At 39.5% G+C, this 16,574-nt stretch overlaps 1 long non-coding RNA gene across 1 annotated transcript; it reads left to right on the forward strand.

Annotated features, from left to right (window-relative positions):
* The first annotated feature begins 4,830 nt into the window (after positions 1 to 4,830).
* Positions 4,831 to 11,950, forward strand: LOC125486397. Its single transcript, XR_007265073.1, has 3 exons — positions 4,831 to 5,130; positions 8,707 to 8,796; positions 11,766 to 11,950. It is a non-coding gene; the product is annotated as an uncharacterized LOC125486397 (long non-coding RNA).
* Positions 11,951 to 16,574: the final 4,624 nt, after the last annotated feature.

The raw sequence follows: 16,574 nt of genomic DNA on the forward strand, positions 1-16,574 counted from the left end.
ATTGAATAATTAAAGGCCTCGGCCTAAGGGATCCCCTTTGGGACTCCACAAGTTATGTATTTCCAACCTGAAAAAACATTAGTCTCAACTCTTTGCTTTCTGTTTGTCAACCAATTTCAATCCATGCTAATATATTACCCCACCCCACCATACCATGAGCTCTTATCTTATGGAATACCTTTAATGTGGCAACTTACTGAATGCCTTCTGGAAATCCAAGTATACTAGATCTACCAGTTTCCCTTTATCATCTGTGCTAGTTATATCCTCGAAGAACTCTACTAAATGTATCAAACATGTTTTGCCCTTCACAAAACCACATGACTCTTCGATTGCATTAAGGTTTTCTAAATGTCTTGCTATTCTTCTTTTAAAATGGACTCCAGCATTTCCAGTTGTAGAGCCAACTGTCTCATAGTTTCCTGCTTTCTATCTCCATCCCTTACTGAACTGAAGCGTCATATTAGTTGTTTTCCAATCTTGTAGAACCCTCCTGGAACCCTGTAGATTCTGGAATATTGTGACCAATGCCTCTACTATCTCTGCAGCCATATCCGTTACAACCTTTCGATGCAAATTATCATGTCCTGACGACTTGTCTGCATTTATTCCCATTAGTTTGTCAAATACTTTATGTCTCATGATCAAGGCTTTTGAAGACATTTCCTTCCATTAGTACTTTGCTTATCTGATATCTGTGGGATATCTATAGTGTCCTCCACTGTGAAGACCAATGCAAAATATTTACAGAGATGCTGGGAGCATCCAGGTAGGTACGAAGAGAGTGAGTGCTAAGAAGGCAAGTAAGCAATGCTGTGATGCACCCTGGTCCAATTCATGGACTGGATGCTTGTCTCTGTGCAAAATGTGCCATTGCAGCAGCATTCCGGTGATAGGTTTTCGTGTGCCCCAAAGCACAGCATGGCAGTGCAGAAGCATACTATATTTGAATCAGAGATGTACCATAATGGTGTAGAGAGGCTGGCATGTGTCAGATGCAAGCATCAGTGGACATGGGGTGCTTACAGCGATCGGCCATGGTGTGTTCCCTGAGGCGTTTGTGTTGGATATGCAAGATGGAGCTGGAGTGGTGCCTGCTGTGACTTTCATGTTGGAAATTCTCAATGCCTAGTTTGGTACATGGTAAGAAGGTGATCTGCATGTTAATGAAGTGAGATTCAGTGGTAATGAAGAAGATAATGAGCGATAATGCCTGTTGTCAGGCCTCTTGCACGTCAATAGCAGGAATCTTGACTCGACGTCTGGGACGCTGTTGGAAAATGTAACTTGTTGCTCCTGATTTGCATGAAGACCTTGCTGGTCTTCTTATATGATTCTCTCAGATTTTTCATGACAGCCTATATCATTCAAGGACTGGCAAGACTCCATCCTTAATTTCCTTTTACGAACAATTATCTCTATGTAAAGCTATATTTTGTTAAAAGACTTGATTATTGGCAACATCACACTCTCTCAATCCTATAACGGCAAGAGTATATTTTGTTTGAAATGTTTGTCAGAAAGGTGACCATTTTCATTAATATCTCTCTCCTCTCTCCCCTGCTGAAATATAAACTAATTGCACATAGTCTCCAGCTAACACTTTTCTTTCCACTTATAATCCCTAGTTTTCAAAACATATATATTCAGTGCCACAAACTTATTACATCCCAACTGATCTAATTATACTGTACCCTTTCCAGCTTGACGGTGTTCCATACTAGGTCTTTACCTTTTTACCTTGCATTGTACCCCCGATCATGAGTGGCATTTCAACGTTAATAGTGAGTTACAAAATTTATTTAATTAAGACTAATTATTATTGTTTAGTTTTGGAGAAATTTATCGTGCCTAATAACAGAAAATATTCAATATTTATCTCAAAAGCCAATCGTGATTAGTGATGTTCTATGGTTTCCTGAGTTTTCTATAGTTTTTAAAAGAATATATGCATTTTCTGTCTTAATATTGTCTAAAAGAGGCCAAACATTGCTTTATATGTGACTATCTTCCTGATGTACTTCATTTTGCTTTCTTATAGAAATATCATTGCACTAAAACTCAAATCTAAAACAAGTAACATATTTACAAAACACAACTTTGGCATAAAGTTCTGAGTTAATTTTTCAGCACTTTGATAAGAAGACCGTCTCCTGTGTTGCTTATCACTTGCATTAATTAGTTGATCCCATTCATACGATGTAGGGGGATGATACCATGGAAGAAATAAACTGCATTTAAATGTAAAGTAAGGCTAATATCATCTGACCTAAAAGTGTTTTGCCTGGAATCACACCATAAAAATATTAATCTATACAATAGACAACATTGTTTTACAAAAATGGAACAATGCAAATACTTTTTAATGAAAATTAAATGTACTGGTTGATATGAACAGAATATATCCCAAGCATAAATACAAATAAATGCATTTAATTATATTGCTATCTTTGGAGAAAACTTGGGCTTTCGAACGGAGAATAGATGTCTGAAATAATAGGATTTCCATATTTGCTTTTGTGATATTGATTGATATATTCCCACATTGAATGCCAAAATATTTCCAGTCAATCAGACTACTTGATATTTGACATTTTGTTTATTGATCCCAGCTTTTTCAAAGAAAGTGTCCAGCATCAGGCAAGTCAGTTACATATACACCTTGAAAACAAACCATCTGGCCTACAAAATCACAGTGATGTTTATCCTCCACACTAGTCCAAATCCCACAGGCCTGTTCTGGTTCCACATCACTTTATTTTCCTTTTCTCCAACCACCGAATAATTAATTCACAAATGTTACATGGAGGTAGAAATTCAGTTAGGATTCTTCCAACCCTCCACATATGTTCCGTGGAAGATCAGCAGAAAACCTTGAGAAACCGAATATTTCCATAACAACAGAAATTGCTGAGAAATCTTTTGCAGCATCTGTGGACAGAAAGCAAAGTTAACCTTCCAGGTCCAGTGACCCTTCTTCTTCAGCTGTTTCTGATTTCCAGCATCTGCAGTTCTTTGTTTTTTTTTTTGGCTATTTCTGTAATTTCTCCAGAATTTCATACTTTTCCACTAATATTAAGTCAGAACCTCCATAGAAATTCCAAATGATAGAAACTGCTTCACTCACTTTGAATCTAGTATAATACATTTTCACAACCCTCTGGAAAAAAAAAGCCTTTCTTGCACTACATCTGTATCTTTTTTACTTACTTGTCTTGCCATGAGAAAAGTCCTGCTGAATCTGCCTGTACCCTTTTCTCCCACCTCAACATCTTCTTTTAGTGCAGATTCTAAAACTACACAAAATATTTCCAATTGTGGTCTACCATCACATTGCAAATTTTATATTCTATACCTTGTCATAAAACAATATTTCATTAGCTTTTCTAATTAAATTGAAAGTGTCAGACTAAGTGGATAATATCTTGAAGCTGTATTAGTTGTGGCACAGTACTGTCACTTTAATCTCTGAATCACATTCAAAAATCAAGGCTAACACTCATGTGTAGTACTGAGGAGGGATTCACTGCCAGTGGTGTTTTTTTGGATGAGATGTTAAGTTGAAGTCATCCATGCTTTCAGGTGGATATAAAAGAACACAAAATGCTGTTTAAAAAAAAACAAATCTGTGACAGTTGGTGTTCTGGCTATTGTTAATCCTTCAATGAACATTACAAAAATTATTTGTTGCTTGTCATCACTTTGCTGTTTCTGTGAGCCTGCTATGGACAATTGGCCGTTGTGTTTTCTACTTTACAACATTTGAAAAGTACTTCATTGTAAAATGCATTGAAATGTCTGGTAGTTGTTAAAGCTAATATATAAATCTAAGGCTTTCTTTAAAACTGAACACCTCATTTATTAACATTCTATCTGCCACTTTCCTGCTCAGTCCTCTGCCTGATTAACAGGCCTTTTAGCACCAAAGGGACTCTGGTCCTCAGAATTATTATGCCTCCTATTTGAATATAATCAGCCTACCCCCAAGTCTATATCTTTCAACTGTTTGTCATTGGCTTTCAGCATTGCACTTTATCAAAAGTTTTCTAAAAGTCAATGTACACCACATCCACCACATTTCCCCATTTACAATATGTCACCTTCTTAAATAACTATCAGGATTTCAGGCACACACTTCCTTTCTGAAATCCATCAGAAATGTCTCTTCCCAAAGAAGAAGTGCAGTATCATACTTCAAACTTTATACAGATGGTGTACATTGATTGGCTACATCTCGGACCATATGTGGAAACGTTTTTAGAATTCTGATCAATTGCAGCCAAAAAAGGAACAATGATGATTCGCAGATAACAAGGTGTAGAGCTGGATGAACACAGCAGGCTAAGCAGCATCATTGGAGCAGGAAGGCTGACGTTTCGGGCCTAGACCCTTCATCAGTGACAAAATGATGGTTCACATCCAGAATTGACTGCAACTGTTTCAGCGAGAATTCACACGTCAGCAAACAAGTGCAAATTTTCCAGAGATCGTATCTATAGTTTACCTGTACAGCAATTAAAGAACTTAAGTAGCAAAGTAATACAATGATTAACTCTAATTAAAACATGCATGAAAAGAAAGCATTAGGAGTAGAATGAACTCTTTGGAGGAGGAAAAGAACAACAGTATATTGTAGACGTAAACAGGACAATACAAGGTAGCAAAGCAGACGTCCACTAGTAGCTCAATTCAAAACACTTGAGCCAGGGACACAGCAAGGTAGCACCGGTCACAGCAACCTGCTACAAGCCAGCGCAAGACCTTTCCTGCTCCTCATTGATTGGTACTAGTTTTCCCAATGCTCCAATCAGTGATGAGACTCCCCAGGAGGACTCAATCTGATTCAGCACTGGTGCTGCCAATCCATGCTAGCTTTCCGGCAGCAGGTTGAGTTGTGTGTCGGTCCCGCCCTCGCAGCCGAGTGTGGTTGGTGTTTAATCAGCGGCGGATAGCGTTCCGGGCCGAGGTACGGGGTTGGTAGCATGGTTGACGTGTTCGGAATATTCTCCGTAAACGGTGGGAATAAGGCCACTATCTGAGATTTTCAATGCCGAAGGAAGCGCCGGCTATGTACAGGTGACACACGTGTTTGAAAGCCTCACCAACCGTCAAGAAGTGCTGAAATCGACGGTATGTTTTTCTTCGAGTTTGCTACCTGTCAGTCTGAGTTCCTCGGACTAGGCCGCTGGCGGAGCCTGCTGCTACAGCAACAGCTTCACCGCCGGCCTCCATCACATGCACGGCTCCTACTCACTTGACCCGGTTTGTTTACAGCATTTCGTCTGCATCTTTGGTGAAAAGAGCAGAGAGTTTATTTATGTGCCGCCTTTAACGCAACTCATTAGGCCTGTTGTGGTTTTCAGGGGTCAAAGTAGCCTTGTCCCAAGTTGTTCAAAAGTCCTTCGTAAATATGTTATTATTTAGGAGTAAAACAACGCTATCCAGACAAACACCCCCCACTCCGCAAAGCTGATAGATGGCACACCCGTTACACTGGTTTATTCTCTCATTTATCACTATACGTGGCAACTAAGAATACAATGCCAATGTGATTAGTCATTGACTGTGATCACTTTGCATACGTTAATGGATGTGTAGGCGTAAACAAGACTGTAGCAGTGGCAAAGGGTTCAGAGGACAACGCTTCTTGTGTTTGAAAGCTACTGTACAGATTGTGCATGGACCCTGTAAATTTTTTTTTATTTCAACTATTGTTGGTTATTTCATGTTATGGATGGAATCTGAAATTCTATTTGTACGATTTTTTGATGGTTGAAGCTGTCAAATTCGAATTATAAATTGTAAACAAGGGATAGAAGTTTGTAGAGCTTTTCATTTTCTCTTTTGTGGTAGCTACTTAGGGAACATCTAACATTTTGAAAAATTCAAATAGCTCATTTTAAACTACAGAATTACACTACAAGATTTCACCTTTTAACAAAAAAAATTAGCACGTATGATTAAGTTGACACTAGCTTATACCTGTATATGCTCAAGTTTACTTTCTTAGCTCATTCTTTTGAGAAGTATATATTTTGAAGTTATTTGAAAGATGCTGTTTGGAGGTGGTCTGTGAACTCAATAGACCGAATAGCCTGCTTCCACAGTAGGGATTGTATGATAAGTATAGTTCTGTACGGACAGTATGCCACAGTCCTGTGGAGAATTTTTGTCAACTACAACCATTCTTAGAAATAGAATTTTAACTTACTTTCTCTTGACCGTGGAGACTTCAGTCTCTTGTTCTGGTTACTTTTCTAGTACTTTCATGCAAATCTGCTGGTTCCTTTCTTTAGCAATAATTCACCTACAGTACATTGCCTTAGTTGAAGCTATTACAGTACAGGCCCTTCAGCCCACGATGTTGTGCTGACTTATTATCTTCCTTCTTCATAAGATTCAAACTGATATTAAGTCTGACCCATCTGTGCGGTAAATGGTAACGTTTGTTTTAATTTGCGTACGGTACAGGTCTAGCTGTTAATACTTTTGTCTAGCTTAGTGATCTGCAAACCATATAAGGTCTAAACTGCAGTCAAAAACCTCTCCCAGGAAATACCCAAATAAACTGAGGCTGGAGAGCCTTTCTAAGTTATATCCATTTCCATGATAACATAGTTGCTCTGGGCTATCCTCAAACAGGCATTTAAGCTAATTTCTCACTTAGACTTAATTAACTAGAGAAATTCTGCCTGCTGTTTTATAGCTGATATTTCTTCTGTTTTGACTCCCGACCAACACACACTTGGGTAATCTTCTGAGCTGCCCCTTTATTGAGGTATGCTATTCTGGCACTTGCCAAAGCTCAACATTTGAATTGCATTACCTTCCCAGAACTAAACGTTACCTGTAAAATATTAACATCCTACATTAACTAAATGTTTAGAGAATAGCATACAAGTGTCTTCTAATTTACGCTCACAGGGTGAGTGTTGCTGGTAAGACCAGCATTTATAGCCCATCCCCTATTGCCTTTGAGAAGGTAGTACCCAGCTGCCTTGAACCACTTCAGCCGCTGTGATGTACGTCCTCTCTTGGTGCTATTTGATCCAGTGACCATGAAAGAATGGTTATATATTTCCAAGTCAGATTGATGTGAAACTCTGAGGGAATGGTGATTCCCATATCTTTGCTGTCCATGTCGATGGTGCTGATGAAGGAGCTATGGTGCTTTGTTACAGTTTATCTTGGCCACAGTGCTGTGCACTGGTCATGGAGGTCATGGATGTTTAAGGTGGGGTGCCATTCAAGCATGCTGCTTTACCTTAGATTGTACACAGGGTGTGGTGTTGTTGGAAGTGTACTTCAAACGAGTGGAAGTATTCCATCACACTTTTGACTTTTGTCATGTCGATGATGGATGTTTTGAAACTATGAAAGTCCTATAGACCCCGCATTGGAAGGGTTGGCTAAAGCTGATTAAGAATCAGATGGTGATAGTGTAAAAATAATGCATGCACCTCACTGTATGTTTGCATGATTTAGGAAATCTGTGTCATTTTTCTCACAGCAAGTTTTGGCAGTTTCAGCAGTGAATAGCAAAATAAAAGTGAGAGGTATCTCCTTGTGTGAGGACCCTCTTTTTGTAAATTGAAAACATACAAATATTATGAACAATTTATGCTTATTTGCTTTTTTTCTGTTTCTACTTTGTGTTTTGCTTTCCCTTTTTTTAGAGAAGAAATTTCAGCATTGTTTTTGGGGAGCAAGAACTTTATCGATTCTAATTTATTATAACCTTTAACATTAGGCCTAGTGCTTCATGGAAGGATGATTAGCTAAAAAATGATACCAAGCCAAAGAAGGAACTATGAGAAGTAAAAATAAAAATGAGGATGTTGGAGAAACTCAGCAGATCATGCAGTGGAGGTGGAGAGAGAAACAGAGTTAATGTTTTCAGTCGAAAGATGACTTTGAAACTGAATATTAGGAGACTGACTGAAAGCCTTGTGTCAGAGGAAGATGTTAAGGAATCTTTTAAAAGAGGAAAGTGAAATGGGGAGATGTCAGGAGAAATTCCAGACTTTAAGGCCTAAGACTTGCCAAGCACGCAATGCTTTTTTTAAAAACACTGAAGAATTTGCATATCTAGCTCAGAATTTTTTTTTCAAGTATTCGACTGCTTTCATTAAACAACTAACCAGGGAGACTGTGCTTTGTGTTCACTGAGAATGGACTTCCCTCTTGACTGTTTTTCCTTCCAATTGCCTTCAGCATCAAAATCCTGAAATTTGCACAAAAGTCAAACCTGTCATTAAAGATGTGATCAACTGAACAGAGCCATTGCAGTCATTGGATCATCCAAAATGGCACTCAAGTTAGTTCCAGCCTGATGTCAGGGGATAACAACCTCAGAAAGCAGCTTACCAATGGCTGAGATAATCTCTATCAAGTTTAACCCACAGTGTTTGTGGATAAAACATGCTCAGGCAATTTTCAATGTTGTTGAATCGATGCCACTATCATTGCTGTACCAGAATAATTTAGCTTGTAGACAGCTACTTTTGGTACTCAATTCTTGAGCACAGCAGCTAAAATCATGTTAGAGCCATTGCATTTGCTAGGTTCAGAGTACTTAACCGTATCTTACTGAGTCTTGGCACCTGTGATAGTACGAACTCCAGGTCGAATTAGATCATCCACTCTGCATTTTGGGTTGAAGACCCATGCAAATACTTCAGCCTTGTCTCTCGCATTTGTGTGCAGGTCTCCTCCATGCTAGAAGATGGGATGCTCATGGAGCTACCTCCTCACCTTCATTGCCTGATTGTCCACGATCATTTTCAACTGGATGTGGTAGGGTTTATTGAGCTTTTCTCTAATGTTTAGATTGCAGCCTACTACATTTGAAGCTTAGCATACCAGTACCACAAACTTCAATAGATTTGTGTCTAATTTTAAGGTGTGCCTAGTGTTGCTCTTGATGCAGGCATCTTTACTTCCAGTAGAATTGCAGCTGATTTCTCTAGATATGTGAAGTAGATGATTTTTAATTTTCTCTTGGAAAATAAATATTTTTCCTTCCCCACAAGTACTTAAATAAGTATATGAAGAAACTTTTTTTCACAGAGAATGTCTAGAATTTGCAGCTGTCAGTTGCAGGCAATCTCATATGTAAGATCCATAAATTCTTTCCTGATTGTCTTAATTTGCCTGACTACTCTGAGAGGAGATATAATCAAATACTAACACCGATATTATAGCTTCATAGTTTTGAAGACAGCAGCATCTTGTATTTATATAGCGACCTCAAACTAATTCAGTATCCCGAGGCATTATGAAACAAAATATGACTCCCTGCCATGTTACATAGAAGAACATTTGATCAGAAGCTTGGTTGAAGAGATTTGATTCTAAGGCTCATCTTCAAGAATCCAAGAAGGGTGGTTTGGGACTATAGGTAGTTATGCAGGAATAGAAATAGAAGTCCTTGGTGACTCTGAGAGTCTTATTAAATAGAAAAAATGGCACCATGACTATGCGGTGTCAGACAGCTGTGCAGTCGTGGAGAGGTGTTCAAACCACAGGATGATTTAAAAAGTCCTAAATTGTTTCACAGGAGCTTCATCTCAAATCTTGACACTGAACAACATTGATCTCAGGACAAATAAGAGAGAGATTTTAAAGAGTGCCTAAAAGGAGAAAAGAGAAGAAGATCAGTGTGCTGTAAGGAATTCTAGGAATTCACGGGCTAGGTTACCATTGGTGCAGTGGTTTTAAAATGTGGATGCTAAAGGGAACAGAATTGGCAGAGTTCATATCTTGGATCACAAAGTGAAGTAAAAATAAATGGAGAAATTTCAAAAACAAGGATGAGAATTTAAAATCAAGATGATGCTAAGCTGGAAGTCATGTGCACAGGAATGAAAGGTGAATGGGACATGGTGCGAGTTAGGGCACTACTTTGGTGTTTTGAATAACCAGAAGTTTGTGGAGGGTGAAAAAGTGACAGCTAACTAGTGTTTCTAGTGAATAAAGGTATAGTTGAGGGTATTCCCAGCTAATTTAGCATTTGGAGTGGAGTTGGGCACTGTTACAGAGATGGAAGTGGATAGTTTATGCTTGAGATTGTGGCCACAATCTCATGCCTGGTGCAAAGACTTTCATCACAGTTATAAATATTCTAATTTAGACTTGGGTTCTTGGCAGAAAGAAGGATACTGGTGGTTAGGGAATGAAGGATTTTCATGGGGACTGAGGATTAAGGCTTAGATCTTCCCAATATGTATTCAGGGGGTGGGGTGTCTTATGCTGATCAGGTATTTATCTTGAACAAGCATGACCTGTGCGTGATAGATGGGTAGATCCACATTGCTAAGCTTTTGCCATTCAGTGCTGCATATCCATCGAGCAGGTGAGCCAGTGTATATTTTGTGCACAAAATGGGTCCTGGTCTGTAAATGTTCTGTTGTCTGCTTTTCCATTTCCCCTCTAAAACTTTGTCTCATCAGCTGTTTTCTTCCCCTGGTTTTCCATTTAAAATATTTGAATTTTTCAATTCTGTGCTTTGCAAAAACACTCAAGCCTTGACAACATCCAATGAATTTATGCTGCACCTTTTGATTTTCGTTCACTTTTTTTATGGTTTTTTATCATGAAATTGCCAATATTCTACACAATGCTTCAGTGAGGATTATGTATAGGTTTAGTGTTGCCTTCTTGCTTCTGTATTCTGTATCTCTTAAGTGAGAGGATTCTGTCTTTTAGTTTGACCTTGCCCAAGTCTACCACCTGCATGTTAGTCTCTCAATTTTAAATTGTGCCAGTTGAAACAATGCTTTTCTCTAATTTTGAAATGTAGTATTTCAAATTTTCTTTTTGCATTTGCAACTTGTCTGTCTGTCATGCTAATCTGTCTTTGTCCTCTTTCTTCAATTTTCATGTTGCAGTAACCTAAATTATTACTATACCATTGTGCCAATCACTTTAGGTTTTGCTAAAATGCTTGTGCATTCAATGCAATTCATGTTGAGGAACAATTCAGAACAAAATAGATAAACTTTATTGACTACTGATTCTTCCAGTGATTCATCCAGTTTTATAGGATGTTTTGTCATTTAAAATGTGGTGTACTTGTGCTAACAAACCAAAATTCTCCATTACATTCTGGTATTTTGGGGATTCAGTTCCACAGCTGTTTGTTTTTCTGTAAAATCAGCAGCAGTGATGATGCATGTATGCATAAATATCACACGAACATAGTGGCATTCGGGGCATGTATGTTTTACTCGAGATTGCTGCATAAGTATTCCTTTACCATGTATAAATTTCTTGTTTTGGAGCTGGGAATGCACTCAAAAAAATGGTATGGAAGATGTTCTGATTGGAGGTAACTGTACCAGTATTTAACAGGAATGGAATCCATGTTATCTAGCAGCATCTGTGGAGGATGGTTCTGGATTTTAAGTAGTAAAAGATGGTCCAGATTTGGCAGCACTGACTGATACTGAAATTTGACAGTACGTGGGGAGCCTTTTACTGAAGTTGACAGTATTAGAAGGGGTATTAGAGTTTAGCTGACTTGGGTGTGACATTTTTCGCTGTGGTTGATGCTGGTCCAAAACATACTTTGTGTACCTTTTTGTGTTTTGCATTTATTGACTCTGATCATTGGAATCTTATTAGTTTCAAACACATGGAAATATGTTAAGACTTTTTATCTAAACTGCAAAATGTGGAAAGAAATTTTGTAGATCGACGTTTTAGGAGTAGAAGCACAGTTGTATCAAGAGCCTAATGATCCTGTTTAACTCTGTTTTTCTCAGATAATGGATATGTAACTAATAATAAAATGTGGGAAATTTGACTACCTCAACCTTTTCCATGGACGTCCTTCTCCAGTTGTCTGCTGGCTCAAGGAGGGGAACGTTGCTGTCAGCCGGCATGTCCTTTTATCACACCAACATATCTTTTTACACAAGAATTACAGAAATAAATCAGGTCAGAAGTTGTTCGTTTACATCTGCCATTGTGATTTTAACTTTCACAAGCTGAGGTGTCAGATGTTCAGAATTTTCCCTATTTTAGGAAATAATAAAACACTGGCTTAGTGGAAAGTCACTGACTTAGTCTGAAAGGTCTGAAGGAATCACATGGCCATAGTCTGCACAATGGAAAGAAAATATATTGGCTGGCACTCAGGATTATGCTGTATTCTCAAAAACACTGTCAAACATTAATTAATGTTTATTTACCAACTGTACCTTGTATAAATGTTATGTAACAACAAGTTGCATTTAGAGGTCATGAATTAGCCTTCACCCTTTGAAGATCATAACACCTCAAACTTATTTCTGCTCAGTCTGCCTCCATGACCTGTTCCTTATTCAAGTCTCCACTAAATTAAAGATGCTGGAATAAATAAATAGATAACTAAATCAGTAAACGTGACATCCAACGTAGCACTCTTATCTTTCCAATCCTTTTTCAATTTAACAAGCTCCACAGGGACCCAAGTATTTTACTTACATGTAACATCATGAAAGTGGAGGAACAGTTCACATTTTGGCCATCAAAAGCTGAAGATCCTAGAAGTGCTGAACAGCCAAAACAGAAATAAGACAACATAGATACAAAATTACAAGTTAAAATGAGAAACGTTATTCCAGTTCCAGTCAACAATTTCTGTGAGAATCAATTTACAGTTGATATAATCAGGAAATGTTGAATATTACCTGACACATTTAAGGTCAATATATCTAAGCGTCAGTTGGTGCCTAGGATAGAAAAGCTGCAAGTACTTTGCTATAACAATGCTATTTGCAATAGAAAGCAAACATTCCAAAGGCTGCACCAAAAAAATTCACTTGAGCAAAAGTGCCAAAAATAATAAATGCTCTTTAAAAGGGAAATCAGGAGGGCAAAAAGGGGTCATGAGATAGATTTGTCAAATAGGGTTGAGGAGAATCCAGAGGGATTCTACAAATGTATTAAGGACGAAAGGGTAACTGGGGACAGAATAGGGCCCTTTGTAAATCAGCAAGGCCGCAGGAACTGTGGAACCGCAGGAGATGGAGAAGATAACAAATGAGTACTTTGCATCAGTGTCTATTGTGGAGAAGGATGTGGAAGCTAGAGAGCTTGGGGAAATAAATAGCGACATCTTGAACAATGTCCATATTACAGAGGAGGTGGCGCTGGATTTGGCGGTGGACAGGACAGAGCGGTGGACATGATCTATATGTACTTCGGTAAGGTGTTCGACAAGGTTCCTCATGGTACACTGGTTACAAGGTTAGATCACACAGGTTAAAGGGAGAACTAGCTATTTGGTTATAGAACTGGCTGGAAGGTAGAAAACAGAGGGTGGGTTGATATTCAGATTGGAGGCCTGCAACCAGTGGTGTGCCACAAGGATCAGTGTTGAGTTTACTGCTTTTTGTCATTTATATAAATGATTTGGATATGCACATAAGAGGTATGGTTAGTAAGTTTGGAGGTAAAGTGGACAGAGAAGAAGGTTACCTGGGAACACGGGACCGATGGGCTTCGGAGTGGCAGATAAAGTTTAATTTAGGTAAATATGAGGTGCTGCATTTTGGAAAGGCAGATCAGGGCAGGACTTAAACACTTAATGGTAAGGTCCTGGGGAGTGTAGCTGAACAAAGAGGCCTTGGAGTGCGTGTTCATAGTTCCTTGAAAATGGAGTTGCAGGTAGACCGGATAGTGAAGAAGGCGTTTGGTATGCTTGCCTTTATTTGTCAGTCCATTGAGTATAGGAGTTGGGAGGTCATGTTAGGCCACTATTGGAATACTGCATGCAGATCTGGTCTCCCTACTATAGGAAGGATATTGTGAAACTTGAAAGGGTTCAGAAAAGATTTACAAGGATGTTGCCAGGATTGGAGGGTTTGAACTGTAGGGAGAGGCTGAATGGACTGGGGCTGTTTTCCCTCCAAGTTGGAGGCAGGGGTGTCCTTAGAGAGGTTTATAAAATCATGAAGGGCATGGATAGGGTGAACAGACAAGGTCTTTGCCCTGGGCTGGAGGAGTCCAAAATTAGAGGGCATAAGTTTAAGGTGATGGGGAAAGGATTTAAAAGGGACCTACGGGTGGTGCCTGTATGGAATGAGGTACCAGAATAAGTGGTGGAGGCTAGTACAATTGCAACATTTAAAAGGCATACGAATGGGTATATGAATAGCAAGGGGTTAGAGGGATATAGGCCAAATGCTGGCACATGGTCTAGATTGGTTTAGGATTTCTGGTCGGCATAGATGAGTTGGACCAAAAGTCTTTTTGGTGCTGTATACCTCTGACTCTTTGACTAGTGAAATAGATGACATAAAATGAAAAAAAAAACACTTTAGTGGTAGTATGCTTGATTACACTTTGAGGTCCAAGCTGAAGGAGTGGAAGATTTGGGATGCTGAGCTGACCAGAGTGGGGGATGTGTTGGATGGCAGAAGAGTGGACTGGATGACACTGGCGTAGGCGGCTGAGAAGGTGTCACTCATCATCTGGTTTGCGACCCGAGCTACTGAGGGATAAGGTTCTCTGTGCCGGTGCCACACGTGAAATTGAAATGACTTGGGTGTGCAGTGGACCTCTGGATGAACTGACCCTTGTCTGTCTGAATCTTGACATTGGCCCTGCAGGACAGGCCCTCCCCCATAACATAGCACCCCACAATCTGAGCCTTCTAGGTAGTCCTTTTGAATGGCACGGAGGTGTTTCTTGAAAGGACTCCACTTTCCACCTTTACCCACTGCTTGGACATGCCTGGTCATGTCTTTTTTCCCTGTGGTGGTGGAGAACCCCCAGTGGAGAGCCCTGGGGATTGGGATGGAGGTTGATTTTTGCAGTGGTCCTGTGAAATCATAGTTTGATCTGCCACCGGTGAAATAACAATGTAGTTTTTGTGGCCTAGAGGAAACAGTCTTTAAGTCTATGTAGAAGGTTTCCATTTACAGCCCGTTTTTCAGTTTTTTTGAAGGGGCTGTTCTTAACCTTTGGTTGCTGTTCCATGCTCCTGATCTATGACACCCGGTGTAGGAGGAGTGGAGAAGTCCAAGGGCCTTTTTGTGGGTCTGCTTCTAGGCCTGGCCAAGGTGGCCATCAACAGGTCCAAGCAGTGGGCTGTGGAGTGGTTCAGCATTTTTGCCTAGCTGCCCCTGTTTTCACGGTTAGGTCCATGCTCATGTGTTCCTAGAGAGGGAGCATACAGGGCTCGCCGGCGCAGTCAAGGCCTTTCGAGGCTGGTGGGCACTGCATGGGGTGGGTAGAACATCGGCCTATATGACATACCTAAGTCATTTTCAGTTTCATTCTGTAAGTTTCTATTTGACTATTACGTTTGTGTTTGATTTCGATACAGTGCCTCAGCAGGGCCTGTTTCACTGTTATTGTTTTGGATATTGTGAAAGGATTGAGAGACCCTCAGTTTGCATTTTAACCCCTTGTCCCTGTCCAAGGAGTGTTTAGGGATGGTGTTGAAGGAGCGTTATTTTCATTTTACTTCTAGTTTAGTGATTAGAGTGAGCTTTACTCTGTATTTACTGGTATGCTGTCCCTGTTTGACGGGTTGGTGTCGAGGCAGCTTTGCTTTCCATTTACTTCTCGTTTAAAAGAGTACAGGTATTTGACATTTAGGTGAGTTAATGAATGTGGTTGTATTCAGTCAGCAGGAAAGGAAAAGGATTTTCTTCAGTCAAAAATAAAACTTGTGTGTGTGTATGTCAACCCCTTGTGTGTGTGTTAACCCCTTGTCAAGTCACATTTGTTGACACTGTCATACCTCACTGGAGTAGCATGCTGGGAATCAAGTCCTGCCATACCCAGAGTCTGTCACAGAAGTTAAAGATTCTATCTAAGTATGTAATATTCCCCAGTTTACTTGTCTTTTTAGACTTAGGTTAATAGAAAACATGGACCGAGTTACTGTACATAAAAAGAATGACCGACTTTATTATAACTAAATAGATTCTAACCAGAGGTAAACAACAATCGAAACTGTTAACATGTAACTCTACTAGGTAAAATTCCCCTGCACACACATGCAGACAGACCAAAAAAAATTGTAGGGGAGGGGGAAAAAAAACTACGAAAATAGTTCGAAGGCCTTAGTCCACAGGGTACGTTGAGATGACCCTTTTACTTGCCAACACTTGTTCAGTCTCTTTTCTCCAGGTTCTTGTTCAGTTTGCAGGCGACTAGTACATTAACTGCAAAATTTCTTAGTTACTATTTAAAAGCCACAGCCTATAGCAAATGGTGAGAGAAAATAAACTGGCTTTCTTCAGGCTTTAGGTATTTTCTTGAAGAGAAAGACACACTATCTCCTCTTCTGGAAGCCTGAAAACTTCGCCAGTATCGTTCTCACCAATAAGCTATTCGGTTACCCAGGAGTTAATCAAATAGTTATTGTTGGGCTGATGGCCCTTGTTATCTACAACTGGTCACCGCTCCACAAACCAATTGACTACTTGTTGCCTGCTGGATCTCACTGAAGTCACCTCTTGATGCTGGTACATGTATAAACAGCCACCTGACTGGATAGACAAAGCAAAAGTGTCAACGTGACTTAAAGTTTCAGTAACTTGCTCTTAAGTTCTTTCTGCAATTCTTGGTTTTCA

Source organism: Rhincodon typus, chromosome 28 (genome assembly GCF_021869965.1).
Source record: "Rhincodon typus isolate 14 chromosome 28, sRhiTyp1.1, whole genome shotgun sequence".
Lineage (NCBI taxonomy): Eukaryota > Metazoa > Chordata > Chondrichthyes > Orectolobiformes > Rhincodontidae > Rhincodon > Rhincodon typus.